Source organism: Erythrolamprus reginae, chromosome 7 (genome assembly GCF_031021105.1).
Source record: "Erythrolamprus reginae isolate rEryReg1 chromosome 7, rEryReg1.hap1, whole genome shotgun sequence".
Lineage (NCBI taxonomy): Eukaryota > Metazoa > Chordata > Lepidosauria > Squamata > Dipsadidae > Erythrolamprus > Erythrolamprus reginae.
In genome coordinates, this window is record NC_091956.1 from 62,920,944 (window position 1) to 62,945,198 (window position 24,255).

Consider the following 24,255-nt stretch of genomic DNA (forward strand, 5'->3'; position numbering starts at 1 on the left):
AGCTGTTTGCAAGCTCTTTCATTGTTACTCTCTGCTTGAAGTATGTTTTCCAAACCCTGTCATAGTAGGGGCTTCTTTTTTCATTCTCTACTTGCTCAGAATGTTTCTTTCCAGCCCTAACTAGGTACTAACAATGTTCCCAGATCTTACCGGCTTGCAAGGTCTTTCATTGTTGCTCTCTGCAAAGAATGTTTTCCAAGCCCTAAGTCTTTGCACGGTTATTTCCATTATTCTACTTGCTCTGAATGTTTCTTTTCAGGTGCTAATGATGCTCCCAGCTCGTACTGGCTTGCAAGCTCTTTTATTGTTACTCTCTCAGAATAAAGTTTTTTTTAAAGCCCTAACCAGGGAATGCTAGCCATATGAATATCTGCTCAGCAGATTCTTTTCCTATTTTCCTCCCCAAAAACTAAGGTGTGTCTTATACTTCAGAAAATATGGTATTTTTATAAAAACATTGTTTTATTGTAGTTGGAGAGCTAATTTAGGAGAAATAAAAATCGGACAAAGAAATTTGTCTGATATGCAAAAATTATGAAAGAGAGAAGAAAGGGAATTTCTGCTTGAAAAAAAAATTATGTCAATAACTTACAAAATAAAAGATGGAGTGTTTTGGAAAGTAAATTTTCTTCTCTGATGACTTCCTTTTATATATGATAGAGTTTAAAATTTCTAAAGACTTCTTTGTTTTCACATTCCTCCTCCCTCACTTTCTTTTTTTAAAAAAAGTTTCAAATGTATAAACAACTATAAAATTCTAAAGCAAATGTTAATCTTTACAACCTTATTCATTATACTCAGTGAAAACAGAATTGTTTTTTTATAAATCCTCTAAATACCAAGTACATTTTTAGGATTGCCGTTTCATACAATTTGTTGGATTATGAATTGGAGTGCTTCGGCATGAGTTACCCACAGATAAAAAATGTCTTCACCTACTTCCATGTTATATTATTTATTATGTTTTCAAAGGTCAGAGTTGGTATCTTGTAAATGACATTTACAAGATCGTAGAATATTACAGGGCACAGTAGTATTTCTCTTGGCCAGTTGTTGAAATTGCTGTGTGTAACATCTAATCCACTTTAGCTGGATGTTCAAAAAAGTGCTGATAAGAGTCTGGAAACAAATTGACAGATTGATCTGGAAACAAATGGAACAATAGCAGGCAGGAAGATCTATAATGCTCCCATTGCTTTGGACTGATCAGAAGGCTATAAAGAATGGTGGGAAATGCTAATCTTCATAGTAATTACACAAATTTATTTTCAGTTTTATAGGATAAACTATGCTTCTCCAATTTATTATCAACTATAGATAGAAAGCATCATGCATGAGCACAAGCATGCATGCAAACCATTAGTAAACCTCTACTAACCTGTAGCCTGAAAAATTGTTACCAAACTGCTTCTGATCATTAGAATTTGAATGTTATAGAGATGGAAAACTGGGTAAAACAAGAATAAGGAACTACCAAACAATCTTATTTGTTTCTATATAAAAAGAGAGGAGCTAGAAAAAGCGGATTACGAGATTGGAAGAAGTATATTGAACTAAGAATGAATATAATTTGAAATGTTAACTCTTTTGAAGGCAGAGGCTGATGATGTAGAACTGGTGTAGTTGAAATCAATAAACAACTAAAAAACGAACAAAAAAAGCAAAAGCAGCAAATAAATGGAGAAAAGTGGAAAAAAGTATGAAAGATAAGTTTCTTGGGCTGTTCAGATTTTCTCTTGACCTAATTGTTTTATTTTTTTCTTCTCTCATTATCAAGAACTGTGAATGATATTTCATTTTTAAGACCAACTCTTTGGATTGTCCAAATTAGACACTTTGGAACACTACAGCTAAAGTGTTTTTCAACCTCAAAATAGAAAAAAAATGTTGAGTCATTAACATGTAGACACTATCATTTCATGGTGGAAGAATTTTGTAATTGCTGTTTAGCCTTGAGGCATTTCATTATTTACACACTGGTGTATGAAGTACAGGCTCCTGACAGTTTCTGTCATTACCACTGAACGAATAAGTATATTTTTATTTCTTTTAAACAGGTTTTTGTCAGAACGATGTGTTACACTGCTCTTATAAAAGCCTATGTGTAACTAACATAAGCCTTCAGCTTTTGCCTGTGTGTCTCTCTGTGTACAGAGAGCACATTTTATTAATGAAAAATGCAAATAAAAAAATGAATTGACAGTTGCATACTTGAAGCAATTAAATGATAAAGTGAAACATTCCTGAATCCAGTTAACAATGATGATGAGGGAAAATACTTTATGGCTTCCAATAGATAAAAGGCCTATAATATAAAAAGTAGGGCGAATAATAAAAAGCTTTTAATAATCAGAAAAATGAAAATAAATGTACTAGTTCCTAGAAAATGCAAAGTTTATACCCCTTAGAAAAGTGCTAGGTGAAACAGTCAGAAGATTTTATAATGGTCATGTGGGACACTCTTTAGATAGTTGTTACTTCTATTGTGAAATGTATAATTAAGATTTCTCATTTTTTACAATTGTTTTTGCATTCTTAATACTCTAGAGATGGGGAGAAAAAGAAAGTTGAATGATTAAAGATACAAAAGATAAGTCATGTGCATTTTTCCATTTTACTCTATACTGAGGTAAATCGTGATATTACAACTTGAATTGAAAAGAACGTTTGTCTTTCCTGACAGGATATTTTTTAAAAAAATATTTGCTTGGTAATAAAATCATTTTGTTGTAGATAATATATTAAAAATATCAAAGAACAGCAATAACTATTTGCCTGCCTTTCAGTCATTTCTGACTGGGAACTTTTTTAAAAAATGAAAGGCATAAGAAAGAACATTCCTCCAGTTAACACGGAACCCAAATAATCCTATAATCCATTCTGTATCATGAATTTTCACACTTTTTTCACTTCTCAAATATGTACCAGTTCTTGATATATTTGTAAGCAAACTAAGCTGTGGGACATGGGTTTCAGTTCTAACTGCAGCATTAATTCTCCAAGGAGTAAGGAAACCGCTTGCATATTATATAGATTCAACAATATAATAATAACAATTACAAATTCACATCTGTTTTATGCATTTCTTTTATGTCTCTTTTCAGGATTAAAAATATTTTAAATAGCTCATATTAATAAAAAATATAAAAACTCATGGCATTTAAAATACTCACTTACTAAAAAGCAGTGATTGTCTAAAAGGAAACTAAAAAAGCATTGTAATATTCCTCTAGGAACTGTTTATTAATCAGTGAAAAATATTCCTAAATCAAACAAAGTCAATAATAGAATCAAGGAAAAACCTATTTTTATAAACCTATCTGTGTCATGTAGAATTAAAGATTAGTAGATGGTGGGAAATGCAATAAATACCTATTCTCAAGCTGTAAGGCTGAAATTTATCAAATTTAATCAATAGTTCTATCGATTTCACTGTTTACGTTCTTCCAGGGATTTTATGTATCTGATTCATTGCTTGCCTTAGCACTAAAATGGTCTTGTTTGACCTGCTGTATAATATTTTCTGGGTCTAGACTATATAATGAAACTCTGTTAATTATCTTGGATATCTCAATGATTTTATTAGCACGGACCTTAGTATTATTCTGGATAGGTTGGTCAAGGAGTATTCATGCAACTGCCTTGAAGTGATTCTTTTCATACCTGGATTACCATATTCAAAAGGTGGTACAGGAGATGTTTGATAGATCCCATGTTAGCCTCTCTGAGAGAATATCATCAGTTTATCCTAAACTGTAATGAACTGTAAAAAAAAGTGATATACTTAGCAGATCATTGTGAGTTGAACTATGATTTTTATTTCTCTTGTAATTATATATTAAGACTATAGTTTTGACACATTTGTAGAGCATAAACCATCTGATTGTTTGAGACAACTATGTCTCATTCTTCTAAAATTAAGTAATCTGTAGTACTAATTCGGCATATCAGTTCAAACTGCGAGATGGTAGCAAATAAATGTGATACAATATCTATTATCTCCATATTATCCCAGTAACCGATAAGGTCCCACAGAGTTGGCCTTCTCCAGGTCCCGTCGACTAAACAATGTCATTTTGTGGGGCCCAGGGGAAGAGCCTTCTCTGTGGTGGCCCCGGCCCTCTGGAACCAACTCCCCCGGGAGATTAGAACTGCCCCCACCCTCCCTGTCTTTCGTAAACTACTCAAGACTCACTTATACCGCCAGACATGGGGGAATTGAGACACCTTTCCCCCAGGCTTTTTTAAAAATACTTTTTAAAATGTTTTATATGTTTTTTAATATTAGATTTGTTCCACTGCTATATTGTTTTTATTACTGTTCTGAGCCGCCCCGAGTCTTCGGAGAGGGGCGGCATACAAATCAAATGAAATGAAATGAAATGAAATGAAATGAAATGAAATCAAATCAAATCAAATCAAATCAAATAAAAAAATAAGAGCTATAGTATATACTGGGACTGAAATACTGTACTTCTCTATTTAGTTCTGGGGAATATTCAGATATATAATCTCATTATAGATGAAATGATATAACAAAACAAAAACTGTACCAGATACTATTTTTATATATTTTAATTAGCAATGAGAAATGCTTTCCACCAGGGATTTCAAACTCGATTTCTTAACAGGCTGGATCAGCATTCTAGTTGTCCTCCATGGGCTGTTGGCAAGGGGCAGAAGTCGGCAGGCACATACATGCACAGGAGTCGGTGGGTGCATGTGCGGACAGGAATCAGTGGGTGTGTGCATACACAGAGGCACATGCATGCACAGACCCTACTGCCACCATACCATTCACCTTCTGTGCACACACTACCTGCCATGATGGTGTGGGCTAGGCCTGTGATGCTTGAGGCCATCGAGTCATGGGCCTGCTGTGATAAAAAGAGCCAGGCCAACTATGGAGTCCTTGCTGCTGAACACCGCTCCCCCTGCAAATACGCACACTTTAAAGGGTCCTCAGCTTTAGCGGTTTCCCCCTCTTCAGCCCCCTCATGCCAGTCCTCCACCTAGATTTGTTGACCTGATCCTACATAGCTTCTGCTCCAGCAATCTCACACTACTGATTAGAGCCTACAAAACTTATGCCAGACCCATTCTCGAATACAGCTCATCTGTCTGGAACCCATACCACATCTCGGACATCAACACCCTCGAAAATGTCCAAAGATATTTCACCAGAAGAGCCCTTCACTCATCCACTCAGAACAGAACACCCTATGAAAATAGACTAACTATCCTGGATCTTGAAAGCTTAGAACTGCAGCGCCTAAAACACGATTTAAGTATTGCCCACAAGATCATATGCTGCAACGTCCTTCCGGTCAACGACTACTTCAGCTTCAACCGCAACAACGCAAGAACACGCAACAGATTCAAACTTAATATTAACCGCTCTAAACTTGACTGTAAAAAACATGACTTTAACAATCGAGTTGTCGAAGCATGGAATTCATTACCGGACTCAATAGTGTCAACCCCCAACTTTTCTCCCTTAGACTCTCCACAATTGACTTCTCCAAGTTCCTAAGAGGCCAGTAAAGGGCGTACATAAGTGCACTGGTGTGCCTAACATCTCCTGTCCAATTGTCTTTCCGTATCTCATATATCATATATATTCTCTCCCTCTCATATATTTCTCTTCTTTTTCACTTACTATCTTTATATATATTACTCAATGTCTATTCTCTTCCATATGTATTCTATATTGGACAAAGAATAAATAAATAAATAAATAAAAATAAACAGATGGCCAGCCCAAAGTTCCATTTTTCAGCCACTACCCCATGATCTTTGCCCTACTGGTATGCTCTGTGCCCAGAGCAGGCTAAGGAGAATAAGTAACATGGGGCAGCAGCTCAAGAATGAAACTTTGGTTGGCCACTCAGGTGGAGAGATGGTACAGTGGGGCATCCCAGTGGGCCAGCTGGAGCAACCTCTGCTGCCAGGTGGGGAGCAGGTTGGGGAGCATGAGAATTGCAGGGCAGCGGTTGGAGAGGGGGAACTAGCTGCAGCTTCTGACAGTGGCAGAGCGGTATTCCCATTATCTACGAGGAAGAGGAAGAGATGGTGGCAGTGGTGGCCAAGGGGCAAGTGGTGGATGAGGCAATCCTGGCCCACTGCCTCCTGTGTGTGCACACATGTTGGAAGGAGGTGGTTTGGGCATGTTTGCACCAGTCCTACCTTCTCCTTTGTGCATACTTGCCCACTGGGATATTGGGGGCTGGGCCGAAGAAATGTGGGCCAGACCCTTAAAATTTCCACAATGGCTGTGTAGGCAGATACAACTGTCATGCTGAGTATTGACAGCCCCAGAGACATTCTGAGTCATTCAGTGTTATTCAGTAATTAAATAGTTAACAGTGTGTGTTTTATTAGGTCCTCCTATTATGATGTAAAATCCTGCCACATCATTCATGTATCATTTCCGTCTTGTTGAGATTCTCCATATTGTCTTTTATATTCTCTGTTAGCTGCCATGATGTAACACGCATCTCATATGCCTCCTAAGGCATTCCATTATGTTTTATTGTTTTTGTAATAAAAGAAACTTCGTCTGAAACCAGATTCTTTCTTTTAGTCCATCGACTCCCAGAAATGATTTATAATGGTCCACGTGGGCTCTAATTTATCTCTATTTCTGTCAACAACGACATAGTGGGTTGAATCTGACCCACAGACCTTGAGTTTGACATTTCTGCTTTACATTGTAAATTGTGTCTATATATAATATTACCAGCTTCCTTCCCATTGGAAAGGATGTGTTTACACACATTAGTAGTGGAATTACAATGGAGACTGAAGCAGAGTCTTAGGAGAGGGGCGGCATACAAATCTAATAAACTATAAACTATAATTTATTTATTTATTCAATTTTTATGCCGTCCTTCTCCTTAGACTCAGGGCGGCTTACAACATGTTAGCAATAGCATCATAATCAAGTGTTTTTTAAATTATTAGATTTGTTCTTACATTGTCTTTGTTATTATTGTGAGCTGCCCCAAGTCTACGGAGAGCATACAAATCTAATAAATAATAATAATAATAATAATAATAATAATAATAATAATAAAAGGTATCTTCATGTAAAAATATTTAAATATCATTGAATTATACTATAAACATTGAAGGAATATTTGAAATTGAGATCAATAGTATAAGTTGGAAAACATATGGATCAAAAATGGAAGGTTAGATTTGTGTGTGTGTGTGTGTGTGACTTTTGAATGAAATGACATTAGATTAGAAATTGCAATGAGTGATTACACTAAAGTAATTATGTCCTCTGAAACAGTAAAAGCTATTTGAGACTAAATTTATGAGCTCAAGTAGATAGCACAAAACTGAGTTCAAATAAAAATTAGTTGTATTTTATGTAATATTAAAGAGTAAACACTTCATAAATATTTAAACAAAATATATGTTGGTATGCATTATTAATATAATCCTAAAAATCAGCTATTCAATTAAAAAAATCATCAAAGATTCATCAATCTATCTTTTGTGAAGAACTCAATAACTTACATACAGAATGAAAAAAAACCTGAATTGTAAACAAAATAATAATAATAATGAATGAAAGCGAGACTGCCTTCTGCCACACTAATCCCATCGACTGGTTAGGTCCCACAGAGTTGGTCTTCTCCGGGTCCCGTTGACTAAACAATGCCGTCTGGTTGGATCCAGGGGAAGAGCCTTCTCTGTGGTGGCCCCCGACCCTCTGGAATCATCTCCCCCCAGAGATTAGGACTGCCCTCACCCTCCTTGCCTTTCGTAAACTCCTCAAAACCCATCTCTGTCGTCAAGCTCGGGGAAATTGAGATACTTTCCCTTGCCTATGTAGTTTCTGTGCACAATATGATTGTATGTATGCTTTTATTTACTGGGGTTTCTCTTTTAGATTTTTTATATGCATAATTGCTATTTTAGATTCTAATTATTAGATTTGTTATTATGTATTGTTTTTATCACTGTTGTGAGCCGCCCCGAGTCTACGGAGAGGGGCGGCATACAAATTTAAATAAACTAAACTAAACTAAACTAAACTAAATTTAACAGAAATGAAAGAATAGACTATGCGTAGATTCTTAAAATCTTTACACCACCTCTGGATTTTGTTTCATATGATCAACCCCACCCCCCCCTTTTTTTTTTGCAGAAATACTGCTTGCTATAGCTGATCTTAAATTCAGTTTTACAAGCCCACTGAATGATTGTCCCCCAACTGTGCCGAATCTGCTGGAGTTTTTAGCTTAATCTGCAGCATAAAGAGTTGCTATCTTTAGAAAGAAAAGTCAGCACAATATTAGAAATGTTAAATGCCTGCAGCCTAAGTTACATGGTGCACAAGTTTCTTTCCAACTCCAGTAGCCTAATAAATAAAATGTCCCAATCTTTTGTTCTCAAATTTGTTTTTCTTGACTTCACATTAGAAGTAAATGAAAAAAGGGGTACAACTAGCTCATGGAATATTCCATCTTAACTATCCTACTAATAGATAGAACATTCTAGAGGATGAGCCAATTTACATGAAGTGCAATAGGACCACATGTGTAGAATTAAAGGCCGACCTGAAAAGCAGCTGTTTTCACAGCAGTCAATCTAAACTTGAATGATAATTGAAAAATGTAGTGGTTTCAGCAGAGCTGAAAATAGTAGTACAGCAAGTATCTAAATTTTTAGGAGGGAAAGAAGCCCATGTCATTGTCGAATATGCGAAAACTGGCAAATTTTATAGTATGAAGCACAGCAAGATTTTATAAATGATCAAAAGCAAGCAGTGGAAAAAACTAGAGAAAAATGAGGAAGGGAAGAAGTAAAATTGTGACATTATCTTGATCTTTCTGAACTTTTCTACAAATGCTAGTGTGGTAAAGTATAAGAAATAAGACATTTAATTAAAATATATTTTATTTAATTTAGCAAAAGTTATCATTTATTTCTTTGACCATTTTATTTCTCTTTCTACTTTCCATAAGCTTGCCAAACCAAAGAAAGTGATTACTCTTTCAGATATAGATAACGAATATCATTTAAAAATATCATAATGATACAATTATAAGACATAATGCAGAGTCTTATTCTGATTTAGTTTTTTTTAAATTGCAATCAATAGCCATGTTTCAAAAGACAGAATGGATTTAAAAATATATTTTGTAAAAAATTAAGAGGTAAGTTTAGAATCAAGATTTATTTCAGAATCTTATCAGAACTATATGGAAATCAAGATTCAATTTCTGTAGTATGGAGAAAAACAGCCTTTTTTGAGATCTTTTTAATCACCTCTAGCCATCCAGAATAATAAAAGTGGTTCTCAACTCTGCAAGAGACAATGGAATCAAAGATATCCACTGAGGAAAAAGAGAACAGTGATGGTGTAAAATTTCATATTGTGAGGGACAAATGCTGATATTTATTTTTATTTATTTATTTATTAGATTTGTATGCCGCCCCTCTTCATAGACTCTGGGCGGCTCACAACAATAACAAAGACAATGTAAGAACAAATCTAATAATTTAAAAAACACTAAAAACCCCATTATTAAAAGCAAGCATACACACAAACATACCATGTATAAACTGTATAGGCCCGGGGAAGATGTCTCAGTTCCCCCATGCCTGATGGCAGAGATGGGTCTTAAGAACTTTACGAAAGGCAAGGAGGGTGGGGGAAGTTCTGATCTCCGGGGGAGCTGGTTCCAGAGGGTCGGGGCCGCCACAGAGAAGGATCTTCTCCTGGGTCCTGTCAAATAGCATTGTTTATCCAACGGGACCCAGAGAAGGCCAACTCTGTGGGACCTAACCAGTCACTGGGATTCGTGCGGCAGAATGTGAGAAATAGATAATATATTATCTCAAGATATATTGTTTATCTTGAGATAATATATCATGAGAAGTGTGCTTTCTTCTTGATGGATATATTCAGAAATTTAAAATTAAACTTGTTACTAGATGATGCTCATTTCTTATTTAGTAGCCCAATAAAGCACACAATATTACAAAAAGAATAAAAATAAAAGGAATCTACAATAGGTCTTTACATTTCCTAATTTTAAGGTTGCAAAACATAACTACTAATTTGACCTTGTCTTTACTTTCCATTTAAATAGACCATTTCTATACATAAATTTATCCAAAATAATCAGTAGAATCTGATAGCACAACCAGAGCTGAGTAAATAAATCATGTAGAGGACTCTGTAGGATCTAGGGAAATTTATGTGGGTGACTGAGAAATGCTGTACTCAAGGCTCTCCAGAAGGTAATTGAAAATGTCAAGATGCACCATAAAAATGTGCATGGTTGCATGTATTTATGATATGCTAGAGATAGTCTTAAAACTAGCACAAATAGTGGATCACAGACAAGCTATCTATAAATGGTAACAAACCAGAGAAGATGTAACAGCAAACAAAGGAACAAAAATGTGTGATTTTTGGCTAATGAACGTTTTTTAGATGTCAAATAACATTGGAAGTTATATGGCACTATATTAGTCAATAAGTTAGGAATGGGTCCAGCCTTAAAACTAATTGTAAGCTAATAGGCCTACATCAGTTGAATTCAATTCAAAACAAGATCCAGAAGGGTATGGTTTTTTCCCATTTTCAAATATGGAAGCAATTCATATTTATTAATTAATTAATTTATTTATTTATTGGATTTGTATGCCGCCCCTTTCCAGAGACTCGGGGCGGCTAACAGCGACAATAAAACAGTGTACAATAGTAATTTGGTATTGATGATTAAAAATCAATTAATATAAAAACCAAACATACATACATACATACCATGCATAGAATTGTAAAGGCCTAGGGGGAAAGAGGATCTCAATTCCCCCATGCCTGGCGGCAGAGGTGGGTTTTAAATTGTTTAAAAAAGGCAAGGAGGGTGGGGGCAGTTCTAATCTCTGGGGGGAGTTGGTTCCAGAGGGCCGGAGCCGCCACAGAGAAGGCTCTTCCCCTGGGTCCCGCCAGGCGACATTGCTTAGTTGACGGGACCCGGAGAAGATCCACTCTGTGGGACCTAACTGGTCGCTGGGATTCGTGCAGCAGAAGGCGGTCCCTGAGGTAAATATTGCTTAAAGATTCAATTAAAAAGTATAAAATTGCTATAAGAAATAATGTTTCTGGAAGCTTTTTCTTTTTTTGTTGAATGAATATTTAAAGGACATTACATTTCCCAAGTTTCACTTAGTTACTTCTAGGTATTGATGTAAATATAGACATAAAAGGGTAGCAGATGAAATTACAATCTGTCCATTGAACTGCTGAAAAATATGCAGAATGCATTAATGGAGAAAATGCTCTGCTCTAACTTAAAAATAAAATTTTAAAAATGAGGTATATCCCAATTTGGTATCATCAGCATATTGATAATTCTGAACTTTGAACAATTAGTGACTCATTTTAATATTCATATAGATATTAAAAGATAAAGAAGATTGGATCTAGAGTTCTCCCAGAGTTACTTGCAGAGGAAGGAATGGAATTAATATAGTGCAGTTTAAATATTCAATTGAATCAGGATACATTTATTTATTTGTTTGTTTGTTTGTTTATATTTATATGCTGCTCACTCCAAAAAGAACTCAGAGCGGCTAACAGAAGTCATAAATATAATAACTGTAAAAATAAAATACAGGCATAAAATCAATAGAACAATAAGATCATAAAAACCCATGCATACAACAGTCAATCCTAATTCCTGTTCTTGCCCCAAAAGCCAGATCTTGATGGCTTTCCAGAAGACCGGTAGAGTGGAGATAGTACAGATCTCTGGAGGCAGTTGATTCCAAAGGGTTGGAGCAGCCACAGAGAAGTCTCTGCCCCTGCCATGCTCTCAATACCTGGTCTTGCCCCAAAAGCCAGATCTTGATGGCTTTCCAGAAGACCGGTAGAGTGGAGATAGTACGGATCTCTGGAGGCAGTTGATTCCAAAGGGTTGGAGCAGCCACAGAGAAGTCTCTGCCCCTGTCATGCTCTCAATACTCTTCTGCCCAAATAAGGCAATAGATATGAAACACAGATAGATTTAGGAAATGCTTATTGAGGAGAGACTGGCAACATCCTTTTCAAGAATGATGTGTGGATGACTTTTCATATGTAAATTGTCATGATTCTTTATGATTACTAAGAAATTGGAGAGACAAGAGTAAAGCTGCCAGTGGCTAGGATTAACCAGAACACCACACTATTAATTTCACCTACCAAAATAGATCCCAAATAACAAAGTTAAATATTACTTCAATTCATAATAATGATGGTGCAATTTTGGCATATCTGAGTAACTTTGTCAACCAAACACAACACTAAATGGATCCAGCAACCATGACAGACATTTATTTGTTTCTGTTTTGCAGGGTAATTAGTCCAGGAAGACACACACCTCATGATAAAAGGAAAACCCAAAAGTTTTTATAAACAGAAAAACAGAAACAGCTCCCTTTTTAAATGTCAAAGGGATTTTCTGGTACACACAAGGCACAGGTTAAATGCAATCCAATTGCTGACTCATAACTGGGAAATTGAGTCCAATTCTAAAGTCCAGAGAGTCCCCACACAATCTTGAACAGCATAAAAACCATGATCTTGACAAAACAATAAATCAGATAAACTGCCATGAGGCTAAAACACCAAGCTGCACTTTTATCTGTAGCACTAATTACAGCAGCCCCACCCAACCACAGGTGGCCTCATTTTCTCTTGTAATAATCCTTCAGTTGTTGTCTCCTATGCATCACTCTACGCGTGCGTGGATGTGTCATTAATTCTTGTTCAGAATCCAGGGATGATACAGATGACTGATCTCCTCCTGGGCTGTCTGCCAAACTCCCCTCTTCCCTGTCGCTCATGCTTCCTTGGTCAGAGGAGGCTTCGTTGGCAGATTCCATCAGGAGCAAAACAGGCCTGCGGGATGTGGATGTTTCCCCCACATCCACATGCACATTCCTTGGGGCAGGAGCTGGGCCAGAGCTAACCAAAAAAATTTCTAAACAAGATTTCTAGATAACAGCCTGAAGCTGACGGAGAAGTGAAGAATTCAAATAATTCAAACTGGTTCGATATACAGTACATATCATAAAAATAAGTTTATGGTATAGAGAACCTATAAAGATGTGAATACAATAAAATTACAAAGTACTTTGCATGCATATTGACTTTATAATTTATTACTTTATGCAGTAAGAATGAGGTATAATGGCAGTATGCACAGAAATAAATTGAATTTTAGTAAATGGTTTAACCCTGAGCAAAGAATATGACATAAATGTGAGATGTCCCTTTCATTTTTAAAGTATTTGTGGAACAATGTATCAGGAGTTATTGTGGTGAGAATAGAGGTATTTTGGTTGAAGCTGTCAATGTACGAGTATATGTAGTTTTATATTCAGACAATACTATATTGTTGCCTGAAAATCTGAATTATTTGCAGCAAGTGCATTTTGGATTATTTGCAGCAAGTGCAAATAGTTTAGATAATAATAATCCTTCTTCCTTCCCAAAGACCACCTAATAACTTGACATTTGGATAAGAGAAGGCAAATAGCAGAAAGGAAATGAAGATATAGAAGTCATAAACAGAAATTAATTGGTTGTCCAGAAACTCTTAAAGACAACGTTGGTCCAGAGAGACGGTGAGGCGGAATGGTCACTGTGTCTGCTGTTGCAATGGCTTTAAACATTTTTATTAGTTTCTATGGTTTTATTATTTTATATTTTTGTGGTGTGTTTTTTAATCTGGTCTCTTAACAACACAAACAAACTAGATAGATGACAATAATAAAAAGCAATAAATTTAGATCATTTTCAAATGAAGCTTAAATTTCAAGTAGCCAGTATGGTGGTTCGAACAGTATGTCTTTCATAGTCTTTTAAACAAGGCTTCTGCTTGTCCACATTTCTGATTGCCTTAATAATGTTTCCCTGATTATTATTTTTTTTAAAAAACAGCTCTTTAAGTTCTGAAAATTAGTAATAAATAAAACAAAAATTTGAATAATGAGCCAAAGGAAATAGCCATAAACTGATGCAGAGTAAACTGGTGCTCATATAACTGGCACTCACAAATTCACAAAAAAATGTACTGAGACAGAAATTATACCCCATATATTGAAATGCAGTCATTTCTACTACAGTTATAATTATAGTTCTTTAATTGCATGAATTCATATTTGGTCAGTGTTATCTCTGATATTGTGTTAATTATAATATATTCATAGCAGTGCTGATATTTTGTTTCCTTAATGTTATGTGTTTTTTTAACATTAATAATAATGATAGTGGTATTAAAATTTTTATTTTTATTTATTTATTTATTTATTTGTCCAGTACATAAATACATAGGAAGAAAATAGACATGTGATAATATAAAAGAGGGTGAAGGTGAACTTAGAGGAGAGGATATATGAAAGGAAGAGAATATATAAGATAGGTGAAAGAAAGGAAAGACAATTGGACAGGGGACGAAAGGCACACCAGTGCACTTATGTACGCCATAAACTTGCAAACCTACAAACTTGTAAACCTACAAACCTGGCCGTAAACTTGCGTTGCCAGTTTACGGACAGGTTTGTAGGAGAAAAAGTAGCAGGTCCTGGGTCCAGAGTCAAGAGAGGAATCAACCTGGAGTGTCTAACTTGCCACAAGTGGACCAAGTCCAACCTCTTTTGAACCGTTATCTAGAGCCAAAATTATGTGCTGACTGTTAGTTGACCAGATTCAACTAGAATAGGCATGAGGAATAAATTTAGTGCAATAACTGGAACCTCATGCATGGCTCTGGCCTTTCATACCTAACAACGTTAGAAGAAAAGAGAAATGTTTCCATGAAACATCAAAGCTGTATAGCTATCCATTTACCAGCATTTTCATTGTAATAATTATGGGGTAATTATGAGCTACATTGTACACAATTAAAAGATATTATCAAAACGTTGTGAAGTAGGATTTGCTGTTTCTTGCTTTTGGAAATAACAAATCAAGAATTTTAGAGCTTTCTTGATACTTGAACTCACCATGAATAAATATACATATACTACTGTACTTCTTCACAGCTACTATTTTCAATAACAATTAACCTTATATTAGACGGAGGAAATATTTTCATTCTGAATAATGTTGAATAGCACCAGATATCAAAAATATAACCCTGAATATTGTGTTATATTTCTATTTCTATGAAATTTAACAAGATCAACTAATAGTAGCCAACAGTTCTGGTGAAATGATAGTAGGAAAAATGCTAGGAAGCTGGACGTTTTTAATAATTTTCTAGAACTGAAGAGTTGGAAAAAGATTATGAAAAGTAGAATTGTTGATGAAAGACCATCAATGACTTGTTTTCTTAACATAAATATAAGTATCTATATCTTGCTACCATGATCCCTGGTTCAGCTAATTCCCCTTTATTTTATCATAACAGAAAGAATAGCGCCGGTGGTACTCACCCACCGGCACCTTTTGCGGGAGGCGCGTGGAGACAGCAGCCACATGGCGTAGCCGCCATCTTGGTTTCGGCCGAGATCTTGCGAGATTTCGTGAGATTTCGCGAGATCTCGGCCGATGATCAGGCTAGGGTGGCCTGATCAGTGACGTGTCCGGGTGGGGGCCTGCCTGCCCTATATAAGGGCGTGCAGGCCCAGGGCTCTCCCCTTTCACCCGGACTTGTCACTTGAGCAGACACCCACCCGCCCTCCCTATCTTGCAGTGAGCTACTATGGGTCGCCCTATGGGGCCGAATAGGAATTTTTGGTGGTCTGGCCCCTTAGCCATGACCATTTTTCCGCCTATTCCTCACTGGGGAGACGGATAAGGCGGTTAGGGGGTGCTTGCACCCTTTTAGGTTAATTGGCTTACCTTTGGTCATTTGGGTAGGCAGGTTAGGGGCGGAAAACTGGGTGGTGGTTTAGCAACTGCGTGTTCTCCGTTGGGCATCTTTGGGGATGATTGACAGGTTCTCTCCAAAGCTTGTGGTATTGGCGACCTGAGCAGTTGGGGGGAACCTGTCTTTGGGTCCCGCCCATTTAAGTCCCCTTTTAGGGGATAGCTGGCGGGACCTCCCACATGCAAGTGCATGGCATGGTCTCAGGTGAGGGAGGGGTCCCTCACCTGGATTAGCATGGAGCTATGCCCATAAGTTGCCCCGGAAGTTTATTCTACGTCATTTTCCGCCCCGGAAGCAATTGTTTGACCCTGCAGGTCCTTGTTAGGGTCATAGTTAATTATGTTGATTTATGATAATTGATTAAATAAATTATGCAAATTTATTTTAATAAAAATGACCCAGTTTTAAAGCCAGCTCTTGTGTCCATGTTGTTACTCCGCCTCTCCTGCAAAAGCAGAATACGGAGGACCGTTAGGATTTTTTCTCCACCAAAAGCAATTCTTAAGGCTTTTGAATTCAAGAGTCAGTAAAAGTCAATGTGGTGGGAACTGTCTCTGCTGATTTAGATAAACAGAGTCTTTTGCAATGGATTACTTTCCCTTTTATCCAATTGGAGATTTCCCAAGGATTTTTCCACGGGCAGTCTAAAAGTGTGCAAATTTTCCACCCAAAAAACTATGGCAGGAATTATTAATGTGACGCCAATTTGTCCCTTTGAGGCAGATGCTTCTACTTATTAAGGGTTTAATACTGATGCTATAAATACTTAAAATACCCCAGTGGATGATTTATTCTTATATTATACTTGTAGGAGACACATTATGAACCATGAAATTAAATGTAGAGACCAAATATGTTAATTTCATATTTTATTAAAAGTCTTAGAATTCAAATTTGTTATACATTCCATCATTCCATAATAGTAAATGAATACTAAGATTCATTCATCTGGTTTGTTGCCTAAAGTAGAACTGGAAGTGACAGTTTTCCAATTTCTAGTCTGGTGCCTTAACCACAACATCAAACTCGCTCTGGTTTATTAGCATCCAGCTCCATAATTATTGCTTGGAGTCTTATAATGGTTCATCTTAGATTTATATGTATATCGCTCACATTATTGTTTGGAAATAAGATCAGACAATACCATGGTAGCCTTGGGAGTTTTTGCAGATTAAATTGAGAATTTATTTTGGTGAAATAATGTTTCGCTTTGTCAGTGTTTTGACTTAAAAATAAGACTACTGTAATATAATATCAATGACATGAATATTTTTTAAAAAGTTGCATTTTAAAAAGGTGTAAGAAAAAATGAGAAAACAAAATTGCATGTAGATAAAGTATTTGAATGTAAATGTAAATTATAACAAATACAGATTCTCTCACCCTCCCTTCATTTCTTTTTGTTTTGTTTTGGTGTGTGTGTGTGTGTGTGTGTGTGTGTGACTCTGTGTGTAACTTTGTTCATTTTTAAAAACAATTTCCTATGGTATTTCAGTTGTCTACAGTATTTGAGAGAAGTGAGACTGATATACAGTAGATTAAATTTCCAGTTATACATCCGATTTTGCGTCTGATATTGTTAGTCTGATATTGATACTGTATATGATCATAGATATTTCAGCATTAGTATTACAGATATTCTTTCACTCCATTGATCAAATCCTAAAGACTTTTTCTTAAGAATGTAGTACAATTATCACTCTGCAGTATGGAGAACAGCAAGTTGCCTTTCATTAATTAATTAAAAAGAACAACCGCAATAAAAATATAGAATATACTCTTTGGCTCTGTGTGATTATGGAGAAGATTTGCTGTTGAGCAAATGAATATTATATCATGATCCTGAGTATGCAAACAGGTTATAATTCATGAAATCCCTTTTTTATTTTGCATATGTATTTCTTTAGATCCTAGAAGCAAATACAGTGGTACCTCTTCTTACAAACTTAATTCATTCCGTGACCAGGTTCATAAGTAGAAAAGTTCGTAAGAAGAAACAATTTTCCCCATAGGAATCAATGTAAAAGCAAATAAGGGATGCAAATCCATTAGGAAAATCCAAAACTTTAAGGCTTAAAAAAAAAAAAGTGGCGAGCCGAGGAAGTGGCGGGTGAGAGGGAATTACCCCCATTTCACTGCCAAAATGTGTCTGTGGGAGCCCTGGCCATCCATCCCCCACCGCCCCCTCCTGCCAGAAGTCCACGGGGGCCAAAGCCGAGTGTGGGGAAGGGCAGAACTTTCAGCTCCTGGACAGGGAGGAGAGCCACTGCCTTCCCACCCGGCTGTCTTGCCTGTCTCCCCCCCCCCAGCCAATGGCGACCATCCTGCCCACTTCAAAAGCCATGCCATGGCTGCCTGGGATCCCCCACTGCCAGGATGGGTTGGTGGGGCAGGCCGGAGGTTCAGGCCACTGCCAGGATGAGATGGTGGGGCAGGACCCCCGGCCTCCATCTGCCTCCCCCATGCAGCCCGGGTCCTCCGGTGAGAGCTTTGCATCGGCCGTTTCTTCCAAAGGCAGCCCGCTGTCTTCTTTCCTGGGTGCGGAGATGATGCTCCCCACCTCCTCCTCTCTGCTGGGGTCTCCCGGCTTTCCTCCCACCCACCCTCATTCAAAGGAGGCAAGGGGAGATTTGATGGAACGCCTGACAGCTTTATTTCAACTCTTCTGTCCCAGAAGATCCCAGGTGTTTCTTTCAAAAAGACTAAAAAGCCTTCTGGGCTTTGAGATAAAGTCCCCTGTCAAAGGGAACATCTGGATGGAGGGGAAAAAAACCTTTTGGCATTGCAAACTCTTCCCCCTTCTTTCTATCCTGCCTTTCTCTCCTCTCTCCTCTTTCTCCTCCTTCCTCCTTCCCCTTTCCTCCCTTCCTTTCTTCCTCCTCTCTCTCTGCATGAGAATGCCGTCCCTCCCCACCGAAGGCCAAGCTGGGGGTTGCTGGGCGATGCCTGGACCATGCTCCACACTCATTGCAGCAAGAGGCTCAATGTGATTCCTGTCCAAAAGCTATCTTCTATGAGAAAAACCTTTTCTCTCTCAGCCCCAACTCCTGCTTGGGTATCAAAGGGGGCAGGGGGGAAGGGACCACAGAGCTCATCATCCCCTCCACACACAGCTTCCACCCTGGCAGCAGAACCTCTCTCAGCCTCACACAACTCCTACCTGGGTATAAAAGGAGTGGGAGGGTGTCATTGGAAAGGATGCTTCCAGACCCCTCCCTGACTGAGCTGCCCCGCTTGCAGACTCTCCGCCTCCCCCTCTGCCCCAAAAAAGAAGGTAGAGGAAGGGGGAGAGAGAGAAGAAGAAAGAAAGAGGAGAAAAAAGAGGAGGAGGAGGAGGAAGGAGGAGGAGGAGAAAGAGGGAAGAGGAGACAAGAGGAGGGAACAGGTTTGATGAAACAGACCGTCGTCGGACCCTCCGCTCTTTCACTGGGGATGGATGGCCAGGGCTCCCATGGACACATTTTGGCAGCAATACTGGGGTTATCCCCTCTTGCCTGCCACTTCCTCCACTTACCTCCGATCGGAGGAAACTGGCAGCAAGATGGGGTGGCTACGGAGAGCTCCTCGGTTGCTGCCTTCACACATTGCTATGATGGTAGCAGAAAGGCTGAGGGGTAGAGACCCTGCACCGCAAAGCCTGGCTCCAGTTCCCTTGCGATCCAGAGCCTGCAAACTTAAAAGTGCTTGTTTTGGCTGCTGCTCATAACAGCAGCAGCAGCAGCCAAGAAAGAAGTAAGACCAAAATGGTTCATGAGAAGAGGCAAAAAAATCTTGAACGTCTGGTTCGTATCTTGAAAAGCTTGTATGTAGAGGCGTTTGTAAGAAGAGGTAGCACTATACTTTATGAAGAAAATCTCATGAATATCTCTAATGAGGTTAATGTCTCCAGACTAAAAGTATTTTTTCAAAGTATCTTTTATAGTGATGGATTATTTTAACTCCTAACCAGAACATCTCAATCTACATTTTGATGTTCCTATAGATAATCTGTAATGCAAACATATGCAGTAGTGAGGCATGCTTCTGGTTGTATAAAACTTGCATTGTTTGAATTTAAGTATAAATTTTAAAAGCACTAAAATTGAGTCTCTTCTGCAAAGAATCCTGCATGTACTTCCATCTCATTAATATTTCTATTTCACATAATTTTATACAATACTAATATTATATGAGCATAATTTATTGTCAAAAAGTAAGTATCTTAAATGATCCTCAATTCATTAGCTTTCAGATAATTAGATTTTACATTTTCCATAAACCCATGCCATCATGGATGTAATCAGATTTAGAACTGGTATCCTGAAATCATAAGTAGAGACATATATAATAACTCTCTATATATAAAAAAATAAGAATTAAACTTTATATGCATCTCCTCACAGAAATAATATGTGATTTTCCCTCTGTTGTCTAATATGAAAGTAAGTAAGAGGCATACTGTATATCACTCTATTAGTGGATCATAGACTGATTATGAGATAATCAGGACAGCCTGGCTTAACAATGTATTTATAAAAAGTGCTAATCCTGATGTGTAAACATCCTCAGACATAAGAATTAATCTTTAAAGGATAGGATTTAAAGGACAATGTTTAAAAATCCAGAATGTTCAACTGACTTTTAAGAAAAGAACAAAGTTAAGGCTTATCAACTTTTTGGTAAAATCAGTGGACATTTGTACTTAGCCCATTTCCTTTTCAAAGGTAACAAGATAAAGTCACTTCAAATAGAGCTTGACTTTTTGGTGACTTTATGGATTCACTTATGTAGTTTTCTATAACTGTTTGTAAGCATGTTGCTATGTCTTCTTCTTTCTTTAAAGGTTACACCATTGAAAAAGCAGATGAAAGCCATTGAAAGGAAGTGTTTCAGACTTTCAGTTCCATTTCTGCCCTCATGTTTTAAGCACTCTGCAGACAGCATAGTAGTGTGATGCTCTGTGGGACATTGATTCAAAGACCTGACTGAATCCATAAAGGATCTACTGCTGACATTGCATTTTTTTAAAGGTTCAAAATATGAACTGTTGAAAAGGCAGTATACAACTATAAGAAAGGCTTTGATGTTTATTGTTTCTTTGTCTTTGAAAGTTTTCAATGGAGGTGAACAGACTATGGGCCTGATGACCTATACAGAAGGATGAAGTGTTCATTTTCAATGGACTATCTATTCACTATTGGGTTTTCATCCTTTTTGAGTTCAACTTCAAGCAAAAACGATGGCAGGTCTGACTCTTCTTTCATATGATTCCAAATTAGTATTAGCATTCTAATATTTATGTATATGATGATATAATAGTATCTAACTTACTAAACTTACATAAAATGTGTCCATCCTTTAAAAATATATATAATTTATTAGTTTTATAAAAGGGGAAGGGGGAGAAGGGAGTACAAAATTGAAAAAAAGGGGGGGGAGGAAGAGTAGAAGTGTAATAAGTTTCAGGTGAATTAACAAAGATTTACAGAGGTCAGTTATATTCCTTAGTATATATATTGTTACAATATTTCTATTCATATTTCGATCTTAGTTCATATTCCATTGACCATATTTATTATCTTTACCATATATAACTTAACAAATCTAAAGAGGAGGTGGGGTAGGGAAAGAGATTGTCTGCTTCAATAGCAGACCTTGACGTTAGTGACTTGTCGTTCTTATTAGGTGGTGAGAAGTGATAAATGAGAGTAGTAAAGTATTTAGGAGTTGAGATTAGGGTTGAGTTAGTAGGATTGAATTTAGACATCTTTTGGGTTACTTTGTGTTCTAGATATCCATTGGTACCATTTCTCCCAGGCCTTGTAGAAATTTCTTAATCTTATATTAAGCTAGTCAGCAAGGATTATATATTGATTCAATTACAAGCAACTCTGTGTAGTAAAGAATAAGTCATGTATATTTTTCCTATCAACAACAACCTCCAAAAATGCCTTGGAAAGTTGTATTGTGCATACATACAATAAAGTATGTTTTAAAAATTTTCAGATTCCATGCTTTCTGAAGATGAGCAACATTGAACTCAAATATTTTATGATTCCCATATTGACTTTTTAAGAAAATACTTGCTCATTGCCAGTCTTTTAGACACCATGACATATCCTTCACCATTGAAGAAATGCACCTGTCAGTGAAATAATGCTGCTTGAAGTGTATTATCATATGACCTTTAAGACTGTGTATTAATTCCTGAGCATTACATTTAAAAAATATTTAAATGGTGTTTAGCCTCTTAAAGTCATTATATCCATTCAACAACTTGGAGAGAAGAGAAGGCACAGATAAGTAAGTATTTAGACTTCAGTTCTTCTCTATTTATTCATAAGGAGAAATTTTATTTAGGAGTGGATGCAATTTAAGAACAATTTTATACTGCAAGTCCCATTACATGACTGCAAAAAGTAAATGTTTCTCACCTAACTGAATATCCATAATATTCAGAAAATAAAAATAATTTGAATTAATTATTCTTTCCTATGCCCTTTTTAAAAATGTGTATATAGCTTTCTTTTTTAATTATAATGAGTCCACATTTAAAACACAATATGGACAGTCTGAGATGATAAGCAGATTCTCAGCAGATGCCGAACAAACTAATTCCTGCCAAGCTTCTTTGGAGCAATGTGAACCTGATGGGGACCTTTAATTTCATAGAACTGTACAGGGCAATCCTATCTATGTCATTTCAGAAGCATTGTCATTCGAGTCCAGTATTAAATAAATAAATAACTATATTTTAATAGCATCAATTTTTGGTCAGATACTAGTAAAATCCAGAAGCAAAAAGAATCCAAACCTCATATATAAACTGAATAAACAAAATCTCACAGCCAACTCCCACTCAGTAAAAGACCTTGGAATACTAATATCAAATGACCTTAAGTGCTAAAGCCCACTGCAACAATATCGCCAAAAAGGCTTCTAGAGTTGTTAACCTGATCCTATGCAGCTTCTGCTCCGGCAATCTCACACTACTCACCAGAGCCTACAAAAGTTTTGCCAGACCAATCCTTGAATACAGTTCATCTGTCTGGAACCCATACCACAACTCGGACATCAACACCCTAAAAAATGTCCAAAGATACTTCACCAGAAGAGCCCTTCACTCCTCCACTCGAAACAGAATACTCTACGAAAATAGACTAACAATCCTGGGTCTAATGTATATAAGTTGCTATCACAGGGATCAGCAAGATGTGATATCTTTGTAATGGATGTCTTCCATGGAATATAAACATTGATTATAATGATTTTTAATTTAAAATGCTGTTAATTTTATTTTAAGTGAACATCCTAAAGTCTGGGATCTTAGGGTTTTATATAACATTATGCAAGATGTAATAAAGATCATATGTCTGTTATTGGGGAAATTATGGGAGAACTATCAGTCTTACAAGAATCCTATTATTGTATTAGTGTTGTTTTTTTTAAAAAGCCTTTATCTTTGTACCCCAAGTTTTAAAAAACCTTAGCAATCCTTGTTCTGATAAAGTAAAAGTATTTTCAAGAATATGACATAAATATTACAGTAAATTAAGATAACAATGAAAGAAAATTTAGTTTTGGTCTAATAATTAAGGCAAAACACTAGAAACCAGGAGATTGTGAGTGATAGGACACCTTGGCATAAAACAGGTTAGGTGTCCTAGGGAAAATAAGAGTCTCTCAGCACAAAGTAATAAGGTTGTTATGGAGAAAATAGGAGGAGGAAATAATATTATGTAGTATTAAAATAATAAAGAAAAGTGAAAAAATCCAAAAACTAGGGTATGAAGAAAAGGAAATATTTTAAGTATGAATTATCTATTTTGTTATCAGTTGTGGTTTCTAAAACACTTTACTACTTTACTCGGGTTCGTGTGCGCCACTTCTGCACATGTGCAGAAGCATCCTGAGTGGATGGGTGGAGCCTCCCACCACCGGTGCTACCGGTTCTAAGAAGTGGTGCGAACTGGAAATAACCCACTACTGATTGTTATATATTATCATATATCAAGGACAATATCAAACAACAAAAGTAAGGCTACAACAGAAAAAATGATTAAAATGTTTAAAAACAAGGCAATTAAGATGTAAAGATAGATATTCCTAGTGAGGGCAGAATAGCATTTATTTTGTTCATGAAAGATGTATTACAGCTTTTATCTCTAGAGATAGGAAGCATGGATTAAACCCCTAGTGTGGGCTGCCTAGCAACTAACCCATCTAGTGAAGGTGATACAGAAGTTAATATCTTTAGTAAGCAAGTGTAACTATTAATTTAATTAGTAAAAGCATTGTAGCATGAATCATCTTGGTGCAACAGTAAATTTTTTAATGAGGAGTCTGAAACTCTAACCTTGAATGCGCACATTAGAGATTGCCTCTCCAT